Source organism: Aegilops tauschii, chromosome 2 (assembly GCF_002575655.3).
Source record: "Aegilops tauschii subsp. strangulata cultivar AL8/78 chromosome 2, Aet v6.0, whole genome shotgun sequence".
NCBI classification, from domain to species: domain Eukaryota; kingdom Viridiplantae; phylum Streptophyta; class Magnoliopsida; order Poales; family Poaceae; genus Aegilops; species Aegilops tauschii.
In genome coordinates this window covers 650,519,685-650,535,027 of record NC_053036.3, presented here as the reverse complement: position 1 = coordinate 650,535,027, position 15,343 = coordinate 650,519,685, and the positions used below count along the sequence as shown (strand labels likewise).

The 15,343-nt window shown below is 41.3% G+C and overlaps 1 pseudogene; it reads right to left on the bottom strand.

Annotated features, from left to right (window-relative positions):
- Positions 1-3,067: 3,067 nt before the first annotated feature.
- On the bottom strand, positions 3,068-4,540 carry LOC120974320 (uncharacterized; annotated as a pseudogene).
- Positions 4,541-15,343: the final 10,803 nt, after the last annotated feature.

Genomic DNA, 15,343 nt, shown 5'->3' with positions numbered 1-15,343 from the left:
AAGCATTGAAATTCTTTTGCGAATTCATAAACTCCTTAACACTAGTCTCAAATTCAGAAGGTATCTTATTAAAATTTACATAAGAATTGTTGTAGGAATTACCATAATTATTAGAGGAATTACTAGGATACGGCCTAGGATTAAAGTTTCCTCTATACGCGTTGTTACCAAAATTATTCCTACCAACAAAATTCACATCCATAGATTCATTATTATTCTCAATCAAGGTAGACAAAGGCATATCATTAGGATCAGAAGAAACACTTTTATTAGCAAATAATTTCATAAGTTCATCCATCTTTCCACTCAAAACATTAATTTCTTCTATCGCATGCACTTTTTATTAGTAGATCTTTCGGTGTGCCATTGATAATAATTAACCATAATATTATCTAGGAGTTTAGTAGCTTCTCCTAAAGTGATTTCCATAAAAGTGCCTCCCGCGGCCGAATCTAAAAGATTTCTAGAAGCAAAATTCAATCCGGCATAAAATTTTTGTAAAATCATCCACAAATTGAAACCATGTGTAGGGAAATTGTGTATCATTAATTTCATCCTCTCCCAAGCTTGTGCAACATGTTCATGATCAAGTTGCTTAAAATTCATGATATCATTTATAAGAGAGATGATCTTAGCGGGAGGAAAATACTTAGAGATAAAAGCATCTTTGCACTTATTCCAAGAATCAATACTATTTTTAGGCAAAGATGAAAACCAAGCTTTAGCACGATCTCTAAGCGAAAAAGGAAATAGCTTCAGTTTACAATATCATTATCCACATCTTTCTTCTTTTGCATATCACACAAATCAACGAAGCTATTTAGATGGGTAGCGGCATGTTCACTAGGAAGGCCGGCGAATTGATCTTTCATGACAAGATTCAACAGAGCAGCATTGATTTCACAAGATTCAGTATCGGTAAGAGGAGCAATCGGAGGAAATCATTGTTGTTGGCATTGGTATAGTCACACAATTTGGTATTATCTTGAGCCATCGTGACAAGCAAGCAATCCAACACACGAGCAAACAAGATGCAAGCGGAAAAAAGGCGAACGGAAAAGAGAGGGCGAATAAAACGGCAAGGGTGAAGTGGGGGAGAGGAAAACGAGAGGCAAATGGAAAATAATGTAATGCGGGAGATAAGGGTTTGTGATGGGTACTTGGTATGTTGACTTTTGCGTAGACTCCCCGGCAACGGCGCCAGAAATGGCTCGTTGCTGGGAGTCAAATCTTGACTTGACTTGGCGCGAATCTCCCCGGCAACGGCGCCAGAAATCCTTCTTGCTACCTCTTGAGCACTGCGTTGGTTTTCCCTTGAAGAGGAAAGGGTGATGCAGCAAAGTAGCGTAAGTATTTCCCTCAGTTTTTGAGAAACAAGGTATCAATCCAGTAGGAGACCACGCACGAGTCCCTCGCACCTACACAAACAAATAAATCCTCACAACCAACGCAATAAAGGGGTTGTCAATCCCTTCACGGTCACTTACGAGAGTGAGATCTGATAGATATGATAAGATAATATTTTTGGTATTTTTATGATAAAGATGCAAAGTAAAATAAAAGGTAATAAAATAGCTAACTGTTGGAAGATTAATATGATGGAAAATAGACCCGGGGGCCATAGGTTTCACTAGAGGCTTCTCTCGAGAGCATAAGTATTACGGTGGGTGAACAAATTACTGTTGAGCAATTAACAGAACTGAGCATAGTTATGAGAATATCTAGGTATGATCATGTATATAGGCATCACGTCTGAGACAAGTAGACCGACTCCTGGCTGCATCTACTACTATTACTCCACACATCGACCGCTATCCAGCATGCATCTAGAGTAATTAAGTTCATAAGAACAGAGTGACGCTTTAAGCAAGATGACATGATGTAGAGGGATAAACTCATGCAATATGATATAAACCCCGTCTTGTTATCCTCGATGGCAACAATACAATACGTGCCTTGCTGCCCCTACTGTCACTGGGAAAGGACACCGCAAGATTGAACCCAAAGCTAAGCACTTCTCCCATTGCAAGAAAGATCAATCTAGTAGGCCAAACCAAACTGATAATTCGAAGAGACTTGCAAAGCTAACCAATCATACATAAAAGAATTCAGAGGAGATTCAAATATTGTTCATAGATAAACTTGATCATAAACCCACAATTCATCGATCTCAACAAACACACCGCAAAAGAAGATTACATTGAATAGATCTCCACTAGAGAGGGGGAGAACATTGTATTGAGATCCAAAAAAAGAGAAGAAGCCATCTAGCTAATAACTATGGACCCGAAGGTCTGAGGTAAACTACTCACACATCATCGGAGAGTCTATGGTGTTGATGTAGAAGCCCTCCGTGATCGATGCCCCCTCCGGCGGAGCTCCGGAAAAGGCCCCAAGATGGGATCTCATGGGTACAGAAGGTTGCGGCGGTGGAATTAGGTTTTTGGCTCCGTATCTGGTAGTTTGGGGGTACGTAGTTATATATAGGAGGAAGAAGTACGTCGGTGGAGCAACGTGGGGCCCACGAGGGTGGAGGGCGCGCCCAGGGGGTAGGCGCGCCCCCTACCTCGTGCCCTCCTGGTTGATGTCTTGATGTAGGGTCCAAGTCCTCTGAATCACGTTCGTTCCGAAAATCACGTTCCCGAAGGTTTCATTCCGTTTGGACTCTGTTTGATATTCTTTTTCTGCGAAACTCTGAAATAGGCAAAAAACAGCAATTCTGGGCTGGGCCTCCGGTTAATAGGTTAGTCCCAAAAATAATATAAAAGTGTATAATAAAGCCCATTAATGTCCAAAACAGAATATAATATAGCATGGAACAATCAAAAATTAGATACGTTGGAGACGTATCAGCGCTCTCCTATCGTCGGTCTCTGGTTCTGCTAGACGTGTCATGTCGTACTGCGTGGGGGCATTACTTTGGGCACTGTGGCGCATTAGGAACAAACTTACGATCGAGGGAGTCTTCCCCTCACATCCGGCTGATGTTATCTTCAAATGTGTCATCTTTTTGCAGCAGTGGGCGCCGCTGGGAAGGCATCAAGACGTTGATCTCCTGCAGCTCGCCATTGCCCGTCTTCGTCAGGTATACACTTTGGCAAGAGCTCCTGCGCCGCAACCGTAGGGTTTGGTGGCACCTTTTGGCTTCATCGCTTCGAGCCTGCATGCTCTGGCCTAGCCGTCTAAGGCTTGTAGCCCGAAACTTAATGCCCTCGTATCGTTTGATCTTTTGAGGGTTCTGGACATGTAGTAAGACTTTATCTGTGTGTAGGCTGCCTATTGAGGGCTTTATAAAGTTAAAACCGGACGCGTCGAGCGTCTTCGTTTTAAAAAAAAGCATATACCTCCGGGCCTTACAACGTTTCGGTGATTGGGCTGCCAAACATAGGGAAGAGATGTCGTAGGAATAGGTTTGGCGATAGACTAGGTTAGAATAGCCTAGCCTACTCCTTTATAGTTTAATTGAAATATGTTTGGAATGTCAATGTTTTCGTATGGTTTAAATGAAAATTCGACCGGTTTGTGGAAATGTGGTTTGAAATGTATGTGACTATGGTTGGATAGGCTGGTCTCCATCGGCCCACGAAATGATACCGTGTCCAAATTGAGGTTAGCGCTGGAGATGCCTTACCAACACATCGGGCTCTTTTAAAGCAGCTGACCATTCTAAAGGGAGGGGACAAAAGAGGAACAGAAAAAAGTAACTATGAGACTACCGTTCATTCAACGGACAAAACAACAAAGCACACTAGCCTCAAAAAGAAAAACAACAACAAAGAAGACTACCCTAAATGTGGGATATGATCGACTCATGCCCTGAGAACTAATTATACAGACTCTAGTCACCTCCGGCCGGTAACTGCATAGAACGTCTGCGTGACTTGATGACAGCCATAAGGAACACGATAGCCATACCGATACCGAGGTGGCGGTCATGGCAGAACCATCCCATGAATCTAAACACGCGGCTCTGGCAGCGTTCCTGCAGCTTGTGCCAGATGGGCTTGAGGTAGTTCCGGTCAAGGTTGTCGACGTCCATGACCACCCCATTGCAGAGGTCCGCGAAGCCTTGAGCGACCTGCTCGTCACTCGGCAGGAAGTGCTCGACGATCCCTGCGTTAACCAGTAGCCTGACGTCCTCCACCGTACCGGCCACCTGTGACATGAAGAGGCAGTACGCCGCTCCTCCAGCGCCATCAGGTTACGCAGGACGGCCCACGTGTTGCTGTCGACCCGCAGATGGGGGATGCACAGTGTGCCTCGCTTAAGGCGCACGTCGAGGACGGTCCACTCCTCGCCGTTCACGAAGGCCCGGCGCTTGAACCGCATGCATGCCGCCGTACCTGCCGTACTCCGTCGCCCGGCGCCACCGGCCGCTGCGCCGTGCCGTGCTCGCTGCCATTTCCGGAGGCGGATTGGTTGGCTGAAAGTAGTGATGCACCAGGTGGAGCAACTGGGACGCCTGCCGCGGCGCCGGCCGCAGCTTCTTGCTGATGTAGAGTTCCTGGACAGAGACGGCCATGTTTTGGAGGACGGACATGCCGGCGCCTCCTGCGATGTGCTCGTGGATCTTCTCAAAAGATAGCCGTTTAAAAACGAAAACTGCTGACAGAAACTATCATGTCGCTCTGAATAAACTGTCATCCACTTAAACTAGAAATGACACCGAAATCGTCAGAGGGAGTGACATTTGCGAACGATTTCGGTGTCATTTCTAGTTTGAGTGGATGACAGTTTATTCATAGCGACATGATAGTTTCTGTCAGCAGTTTTCGTTTTTAAACGGCTATCTTTTGATCCCATCTCAAACTAAAATTACCACTAAGAAGGGTTCGCTTGTCACCCCTTCTCAGCGATTGGTTGCCAGTTAGTTTTTCCCGATAAGTAATCCGAAGCACAAGTATCCTTAGAATAAACAGTACAGATTTGGTTTTCTTTTTGGGACAATTGCATTTTTACCCCTAGTTGGTTCCTACCCACGGGTTTTGTCCTTACTTTTCGAGCTTGCTCAGTTTTGCCCTTACTTTTTCCGTCGAGGTCCCTCGAATGCCCTTTGACCGTTTGACCGAAACTTTGAAAATTCATAACTAATTCATATGAACTCGGAAAAATGCAAATAAGATATCAAAATGTTCAGATAAACATTACCTTTATGTGCATATTATTTGCATTCAGGACAAAAGCACCCTTTAAACTACCTGAGGTAATTAATGTTATTAACATTATCAAAAATAAAAAGGTATAAATAATATATATTTTTCATGAATAAAAAATACATGCAAATGTAGGTGATGTTTTCTGAACATCCAGATATCTTATTTGCATTTTTCTGAGTTCGTATCATCTTGTTAAGAATGTTCTAATGACTTTGACCATTATTTGGAAACTTCATAACAAGTTGATACGAACTCAGAAAAATGCAAATAAGATATTAGGATGTTCAGAAAACATTACCTACATTTGCATTGTAATTTTTATTCATGAAAAAAATATTGTTTATACCTTTTTATTTTTAATAATGTTAATAATATTAATTACCTCAGGTAGTTTAAAGTGTGCTTTTGTCCTGAATGCAAATGATATGCACATAAAGGTAATGTTTATCTACATATTTTGATATCTTATTTGCATTTTTCCGAGTTCATATGAATTTTCAATGTTTTGGTCAAACGGTCAAAGGGCATTGGAGGGACCTCAACGGAAAAAGTAAGGGCAAAACTGAGCAAGCTCGAAAAGTAAGGGCAAAACCCGTGGGTAGGAACCAACTAGGGGCAAAAATGCAATTGTCCCTTTCTTTTTTGGCCTTACACATATATATTTTGGTTTTTTTCAGAAAGTGTTCTGTGCAAAAAAAAGCGCTGCTAGAGATTGGATCTCAATAGTATTTTAATGGCACCGTTGTACTCTGCTAGGTAGACGATTGCACACATTGAAAAATTGAACAGCCAATCTACGACATGCACTGAGAGGGAGAGAAAGAAAAGCTTGTATGCCGGTATGAAATAAAATGGAGCCATACACATTGGCGTGTTTGGTAGCCGTAGCCTACATTGCGTCAGGCCGCGCCATGTAGTTTTGGCCTGTTTGATTGCTTGCCTTGCACCTAAATCATGGCCCGTTCCATGTTTAAAGCTCCTACGGGTCTAGCTGAGTAGGAACGCTTAAATCGGTCTTTTCCCACACCAGGTCCAAAGCTGTCGTGGATATAATCCAGACAATGCTATAAGGGGTTTGTATGTAGAGGCAATGATATCTATCGATCAGTACAGACGGGAGTACACCCATGGATTTGTACATATTCAGACCCTCTCTAGTGGAGGTAATTCCCTACTTCTGTGATGCTCTTAACTCTTGGCGTAAGGTACACTATGAAAGAGTTCAACCCTCAGTCTGGTGCCCTCCTCCCGGCTTATATAGAGTGTGCTAGAAGGGGTGTCATAATGGGCTGGTATTAATGTTGTTCATGGCCGACTCCTCATAGTCATTACGGCTAGTAATTGCCTTATTTAACTAGATTATAACACCGTTAGGTAACAAAAGTAATTAAGACATCGTGGGGGTCATTTATCCTAGGTCGCAACCGACGGCAGAATGTCCGACTGCTCCCGCCTTCATGGTGACCGACTGTTGGGCCTTCTCCATCTAGGGGTGTAGGATCCAGCTGTTATGACTTGGCCTGATCATGAGAAGCTCTTTAGCTTTCACTATCTTGGTCCGTAACGCTTGTGGGCTGGAAGTATTTCCCTTGACCCACATACTTCTAGACCGTATCCTTGATGGGCTATGGCTCTTAGCCGAGATATTTCCATACTTGGACCTACCCCGTGGGTATAACCCCGACAGTAGCCCCCAAGTCAATTGAGGTCTCACTGGAGAAACCCGACTGTTCATCGCTGGAAAGATTTCTAACTATTTGACGGACTCAAGGTGCCCCTTATTGGTTGGCTGAGAGATCTCCTCAAGAGAGGATGCCTTCTAGTGGCGAAGAGGCAAGTAATTTCTTAGTTGTCTCCTCGCTAATGCAACAAGCACAAGACCAGTTTCACCCACCAGCAGAAGACCACGAGTAAGACAATGTCGTCCGCTCAGTCGCCCCATTATCTGAGCCGACTAAGCAGGTTACACCCCGCCACCAGGATGTTGACATCGTCGTGCCTGTGAGGACCGGCGAACTGAGAAGTGAAGACCATGTTGAACATACCCCAGCTCATGGACGTGGACTGATACGTCTCCGTCGTATCTACTTTTCCAAACACTTTTGCTATTGTTGTGGACTCCAATTTGCATGATTTGAATGAAACTAACCCGGACCGAGACTGTTTTTAGCAGAACTACCATGATGTTGTTTTTATCAGAAATAAAAGTTCTCAGAATCGGACGAAACATTGCGGATATTTTTTATTAAATAAACAAATAATATTGGAATGAAGATCCACTGGGTAGGCGCCATCAGTTGCTCACAAGGTAACAGGGCGTGCCTACCCCTAGGGCGCACCCTGATGCCTTGTGGGTCACACAGGTGGCCGTCTGACCAAATTCCAAGCCTATAAATTCTGTTTCCCCGAGAAAAAAAGAGAGAGAAAAAGGTTCATCATGTTTTACTATACGGAGCTGCTACCACCTCTTGTTGTTCATCAGGGGGGCTGTTCTGGAGTCCATTTGGGGCCCCCGAGAGGGGGATTCGTCACTGTCGTCATATCAACCATCCTCCATCAACAATTTCATGATGCTCACCCCCGGGAGTGAGTAATTCCTTCATAGGTTTGTTGGATGCTGATGGAGTTGGATGGTATTTCTCATGTAATTGAGTCAATTTATTAGGGCTTGATCCCTAATATCCACTATGTTCTGAGATTGATGTTGCTATGACTTTGCTATGCCTAATGCTTGTCACTAGGGATTGAGTGCCATGATTTCAGATCTAAACCCTCTATGTTTTCATAAATATTTTGAGTTCTTGATCCTATCTGCTAGTTGTATGCACTTGTTATTATTCTGAACCATGGACCCGGAGGTGACAATAATTGGGATACTCTCCGGGGATGACTGTAATTCGAGGAGATCATGTATTCACCATGTGTTTATGCTTTGTTCTGATTCTCTATTAAAAGGAGGACTTAATATCCCTTAGATTACCTTACGGATCCCGCTGCCACAGGAGGGTAGGACAAAAGATATCATGCAAGTTTTTATTATAAACACATATGACTATATACGGAATACATGCCTACATTGAATTGATGAGTTGGAGCTATTGTGTATCGCTCTAGGTTGTGATTGTTACATGATGAATGTCATCCAACACAAATATCCATCGATGATCCAATGACTACACTTCGCTCATATTGATCTTTGCTAAGTTACTACTGTTGTTGCTAATGTTACAATAACTACAATACTGCTACTATTACTGTCATCGTTACTAATGCTACTGTTACCACTATTATGAAACTACCATACTACTGTGCTACTAAATACTTTAGTGCAGATATTTAGCTTTCCGGGTGTGGTTGAATTGACAACTCAACTTCTAAGGCTCATAAATATTCTTTCGCTCCCCTTGTGTCGAATTAATAAATTTGGGTGAAATACTACCCTGGAAGACTGTCGCGATCCCATATACTTGTGGGTTACCAAGACCTTTTTTTCTGGCACCGTTGCCGGGGAGCATAGCTCTATTTATTGAGTTCACTTGAGAATTATTTATCTGTTGATCACTATGAAGAATCGGAAAGATGCCAAGACCAAGATCGTACTATCTAAGATGAGGGGACGTAAGGAACCGCCATCTATTTCCGCACTTGATTCACCTTATGTTTTAAGTAGGCTTGCGACACCACCACCTGCTATTCATTCTGACATGTCACAAGTAATTGATGATACTACTTCTGTTGCAAATGAAACGTGTGGTAATGCCAATACTTGGCTTGATGAATCTGTGTCACTAGGTGAATTTCTTGATGAACAAATTGCGAAAGCTAAAGAACTTGAGACTGCAGAAACTACTAAAAATTATGATTCACCTATTATGCCTAGCTCTCCTACTAGATTTGAAATGCCTAAGGTACCTCAAGGTTATGTTATGGATGGGGAGATTACTGAAGAATTTCTTGATTGTACGCTGAATGAAAAGGCTATGATAGAAAGAATGAAATATGATTTTAAGTTTGCAACCTCTCCTATCTTTGTTACTGATAAGGATTATGAATTCTCTATTGATCCTAAACTTATTACTTAGGTATAATCCGATCATTTTCATGGTTATGAAACTGAAACTGTTGTGCCACATCTTACTAAATGAAATGACATATCCACCATTTTGCTCATGAGGAAAAATTCGCTACTACTATATTCTTAAGTTATTTCCTTTCTCATTAAAGGGGGATGCTAAAGAATGGTTTAATACTCTTGCTCCTGGTTGTGTGCGTACTCCCCAAGATATGATATATTACTTCTCCGAAAAATATTTTCTTGCTCATTAGAAACAAGCCGCCTTACAGGAAATATGTAAGTTTGTGCAATTTGAGGAAGAGCATCTCCCTCAAGCTTAGGGGAGGTTGCTTCAATTATTAAATATTTTGCCTGATCATCCTCTTAAGAAAAATAAAATACTTGATATCTTTTATAATGGACTAACTAATGCTTCTAGGGACTACCTAAATAGTTGTGCCAGCTTTGTTTTCTGGGAATGAACTGGTGAACGGGCTCAGGAATTACTGGGTAATATATTGAGGAATGTTGATGATTGGACACTTCTTGAACCACTGCCTAGGCCAACTCCAAAGAAGAGGAGAAGATATTCAAGAGGCAAAGAAATATATGAAAGGAAAGGGTGTTAAATATGAAGATGTTAAGAATTTACCACCTATTGAAGAAATACGTGGACTTGACATCCCGACGTAGGTAGTAGAGGCAAATTCTCTTTATAACTTTGATGAGGGTGATATTCCATATAATAAATCTCCTAGTCAACGTTTGGATGAATTTGATAATTTCATTGTCAAGGAAGAAAACTTCAGTATGCAAACTAGTAATCAATTGAAACGTAATGCTATCATGATTGAACGCCTGAGTGATTTGATGTTTAGAATTGCTAATGATGTTAAAAGCTTATGTAAATATGATTCTATGGTTCAAACTCAGAAGGACAAGTTTCTAAATCACAAAATGATTTACTTAATGAGATGAATAATAAAATGAATGATCATGCTATTAGAGTAGTTACTGGTGGTATTTATATTCTAAAGGTCATCCTAAAAGAATTGAGAAAGACTCTTGGAAAATTAAGAATGATGCACCTAGTTCACCTAGAAAGAAGAAAAAGAATAAGGATTTTGCATGCTTCTGGTGAAACTGTTGTAGAAAAACCTTCTGAGAATCCAAATAATGTCCATTTCTGATGCTGAGACACAATATGGTAATGAGCATATACCTAGTGATAATGATAATGATGATGTTAAGGATCATCATAATGATGCTCCACTAGACAATAACAAAGAGCTTGATAACCCACCTCATAAAATAAAAGATATGATAAAAGAGACTTTGTTGCTAGGAAACACGGTAAAGAAAGAGAACCATGGGTTCCAAAACCTATGCCATTTCCTAGTAAGGTTGTGAAATGTAGAGATGAAGAGGCTTCTAATCGTTTTGTTGAAATGCTTAGACCTTTCTATTTGAGAACACCTTTGACTGACATTATGAAAATGCCTCCATATAATACATGAAGAATATTATTACTAATAAAAGGAAAATACCTGAGGCTGAAATTCTACCATGCTTGCAAACTATTCATTTGAAGGAAAATACCTCAGAAGTTAGGGGACCTAGGAATACCTAACATAACATGCTCTATCAAAAGTAATTATGTCAAAACTTCTTTGTGTGATTTGGGAGCTGGTGTTAGTGTTATGCATTTCTCTTTATATAGAAGACTTGATTTGAGCAAGTTGACACCTACTGAAATATCTTTGCAAATGGCTGACAAATTAACTGCTATACATATTGGAATTTGTGAGGATGTTCCTGCTGTAGTTGCGAATGTTGCTATCTTAACAGACTTTGTTATTCTTGATATGCCCAAGGACAACAACATGTCGATTATCCTTGGTGGAATCTTTTTGAATACTGCAGGGGTTGTTATTGATTGCAACAAAAGCAAGGTCACTTTTTATGTGAATGGTAATGAACATACGGTATGTTTCCCGAAGTAAGAAAGTCCAATGAATAGTATAAACTCTATTGGAAGAATTATGACAATAACTCTTCCTCTTCCGAATCCTTCACACTTCATCTTACTCCTCTATAAAAAATCATGGTTAGCTCTTGTTCTCGTGTTCTTGCTTCCAAAACTGAGATTTTCGATCTCATTTCTCGAAGCTTCGTTTCCAAAACTGTTTTTTGGGATTACTCCTGGGTATGTGACTCCTCCATTTATCCAATTGTTTTTGTTTTATTTGATTATATTAATTTTGCTTATTGTTTTTACCGTTGGTGCCACTCGAAATGAGCTTGCATGTTGAAGTTATTTGGTTTTAAGTAGTTTGAAAGCTTGATATAGCTTCTAGACACTTATATGAGTAGTTGCTATCAATCTTGTCAAGTTTTATTTAACATCTTTTTGTGGTCCAAAAATTTCAGAATTTTTCTCAGGAAAATGAACTTCCTTAGGAGGGGTTCGTCGAGCCGGAGTCCTAAGGGAGTTGCCGGTGGTGCTGCGGACCCCCATCAGCCGTCTGTTTAGTTGTTCCGACGACTACATTTCTACAAGGGGCCGCAGGCATCCCTGGCGTCGGCGTCATTGGTTCAATTGTCTCCATGGGGGTGACTATTCCAACTGTTTTGACTTTATCCTTGGTGATGAACATGCCAAGTTCCTCCTAGGGGAATGCACAAGCTGGTACCAGTATCGTGTGATTTTCCCTCTCGAGCGTGAGACGCGAGAATAAGGCAATCGAGATGTCCAAGCTGATGGAGTCAGGGGCCGACATGCTAAAGGAGCTGAGCAAGAGGAACCTCTCATAGGCCTTGGCTATGGCATGCTGACAAAGTATCAGGGTTTTGAACAAAAACCATCGCCTGCCACGTAGAAGTCTACATCATTTCTCATTCAAACTTTTTCTATGTTTATTAAACACCATCCAAAGTGCCATGCTCAACTCTTGCCACTTTTTGAGTTAGTTTGTTATTTTAAAAGCATTAACTGATTTCCCTGCAATTAAAAGGGAAAATCTCTTTGGTTCCAAATAACGTGCAAACGAGCTCGGCAAGGGATGAAGCTTAGTATGGTGTCTTCATAGGAACCCTATAGTGTGTTTTAGAAATTCCAGAGAGTTATGGCAAAAAATATGCATCGTGTATAAACTGAACACTCTGTGATGAAGTACAATGGTTTCGAACAAAAACCACCGCCTACAACAGGAAACTCTATTTTTACATCATTTTCCCATCAAACGTTTACAATGTTTGATACACAGGATCCAGTGACATGCTCAAGTTTGGCCACTTTTTGAGTTGGTTTGCTATTTTTTAAGTGTTAAATATTTTTTCAGCAATTAAAAAGGGCAAAGAGCTCTACGGTTCCAAATAGCGTGCAAACGAGCGCGGAAAAGGATGAAACTTTGTATTGTGTCTTCATAGGATCCCTGTAGCGCATGTTAGAAATTCCAGTGTTGCGAAAAAAATTGATGCACTTCGTGTATAAATTGAACACTCTCTGGTGAAGTATCATGGTTTCAAACGAAAACCACCGCCTACCACGCTGAACTCTATTTTTTACATCATTTCTCCTTCAAAAAAATTCTATGTTTAATACTCACCTTTCGAAGTTCCATTCTCAAAGTTGGCCTTGAGTTGGTTTGTTATTTTAAAGCATTAACTGATTTCCCAGCAATTAAAAGGGGAAAAAGCTTTTTGGTTCCAAATAATATACAAACGAGCTTGGAAAGAGATGAAATTTGACATTGTGTCTTCATAGGACACCTGTAGGGTGTTGAAGAAATTCGAGAGCATTACGGCAAAAACTTGATACAATTCGTGTACAAACTGGATACTCTCCGACGAAGTACGAGGGTTTCGAACAAAAACCACCGCCTACCACGGGGAAATCTATTTTTACATCATTTTCCCATCAAACCTTTATAATGTTTAATACACAACATCCAAAGTGCCATGCTCAAATTTGGCCACGTTGAGTTTGTCTTCTATTTTTAAAGTATAAAGTAATTTTTCAGCAATTAAAAAAGGGCAAAAAGCTCTTCGGTTCCAAATAACATGCAAACGAGCTCGGAAAGGGATGAAACTTGGTATGGTGTCTTCATAGGATCCCTGTAGTGTATGTTTGAAATTTCAGAGTGTGAGACAAATATATTATGCCCCTAGCGTATAAACTGAACACTCTCCAGTGGAGTATCAGTGTTTCGAATGAAAGCCGCCGCCTACCACGCGGAACTCTATATTTTACAGCATTTCCCATTCAAACATGTTCTATATTTAATACACACCATCCAAAGTGGGTGCTCAAACTTAGCTATTTGTGGGTTGGTTCGCTATTTTTAAAGCATTAGCAGATTTTTCGGCAATTAAAAATGTTTAAAAGACCATTGATTCAAAATAACGTGCAAACGAACTTGGAAAGGGTTGAAACTTGGCATGGTGTCTTCATAGAAAACATGTATGGTGTCTTAGAAATTTGAGAGTGTACGGCAAAAATTTGATGCACTTTGTGTACAAACTGAACACTCTCCGATGAAGAATCATGGTTTCAAACGAAAACCATTTTCTACCGTGCAAAATCAATTTTTTTTACATCCTTTCACCTGCAAAATTTTGCTATGTGTAATACACACCACCGCAAGTGCCACGTTCAAATTTGACCACTTTTTGAGTTGTTTTTCTATTTATAAAGCATTAACTAAATTTTCTACAATTAAAAAGGATAAAAAGCTCTTCTGTTTCAATGGACGTGCAAATGAGCTCGGAAAGGGTGGAAACTTGGTATTGCGTTTTCGTAGGACCCCTGTAAGGTGTGATAGAAATTTGAGAGTTTTACGACAGAAACTTGATACACTTCATGTACAAATTGAACTCTCCGACAATGTATCAGAGTTTGGAACGAAAATCACGACCTACCACAGGGAACTCTTTTTCTATATCATTTCCCATTCAAACTTTTCTATGTTTAATATACACATCCAAATTGTCATGCTCAAATTTGGCCACCATTCTAGGGTTAGTAAATATGATATTTTGAAGCATTTGTTTTACTTAATATCTGTGGCGGGCAACCATGGGTGCCCGCCGCTACTAGCTTTTGATCTTCTTTTTAAATAGCGCGGGTTTGTGAAGGTTGCTTTGGTGCACAAACTTTTCGCCGGCCACTGGTGCATGACAATGCAATGGCGGGCACAAGTTTGTCACCCGTCACGTGCTGGTTTTTTTCCGCCACTAGTGTGCACATAGTAATGACCGCAGACATTTTTCTCCTGCCACTACTGGTTTTTCAAAATAGCAGTGGCGGTTCTTATACTGTTCACCACTAATGTGATTTCACCTATAAACCTTTTCCCAGTGGTGAAACCGATGTTTGTGAAATTATAAACAACACCAGGTCGTGTCGTGTTGGTCTCCCACTAGGTTGTGTGTGTGCGCGCGCGCGTGTGTGTGAAAAAAATTTAGATCTACTCATTTTTAATCATGGCAGTACAACAAACATCAACAATAAGAAAAATTACATTCAGATCCGTAGACCTCCTAGCGACGACTACAAGCACTGAAGTGAGCCAAAGGGGCGCCGCTGTCATCGCCCCTCCCTCGCCGGAGCCGGGCAAAACATGTTGTAGTAGACAGTTAAAAAGTCGTGCTGCTAAGTCCCTATAGAGAAAGCGTACCAGAAGAACAACCGCCGCCGATGAATAGTAGTGTAGATCAGAAGGATCTAACCTGAAGACACACGAACGTAGACGAGCGACGACCAGGTCAGAACAGATCCACCATAGACAGATCCACAGGAGACACACCTTCACACGCCCACCGATGATGCTAAACACACCACCGATACGAAGGCTAGGTGGGGACAATCTTATTTCATCTCCAGGGAGCCGCCACCGTCTCACCTTAGCAGGACACAAACCCTAACAAAATTTAAAGAAATCTCTACTGCTAATGTCTGAGTTGGTGAATAGTCTCCATGGTTTATTTTCGCTGGTTTTTTTTCGTCACCTCCCACCCCCCTCCCCACCCCACATAGGCACTGCAGAAGAAAAAACCAGCCCTCGGGAAACACCGCTCCTCCCGATCTCCCGTCAAATGAAAAACGCAGGGACGAGTCGCTCCTGTCCCCTAG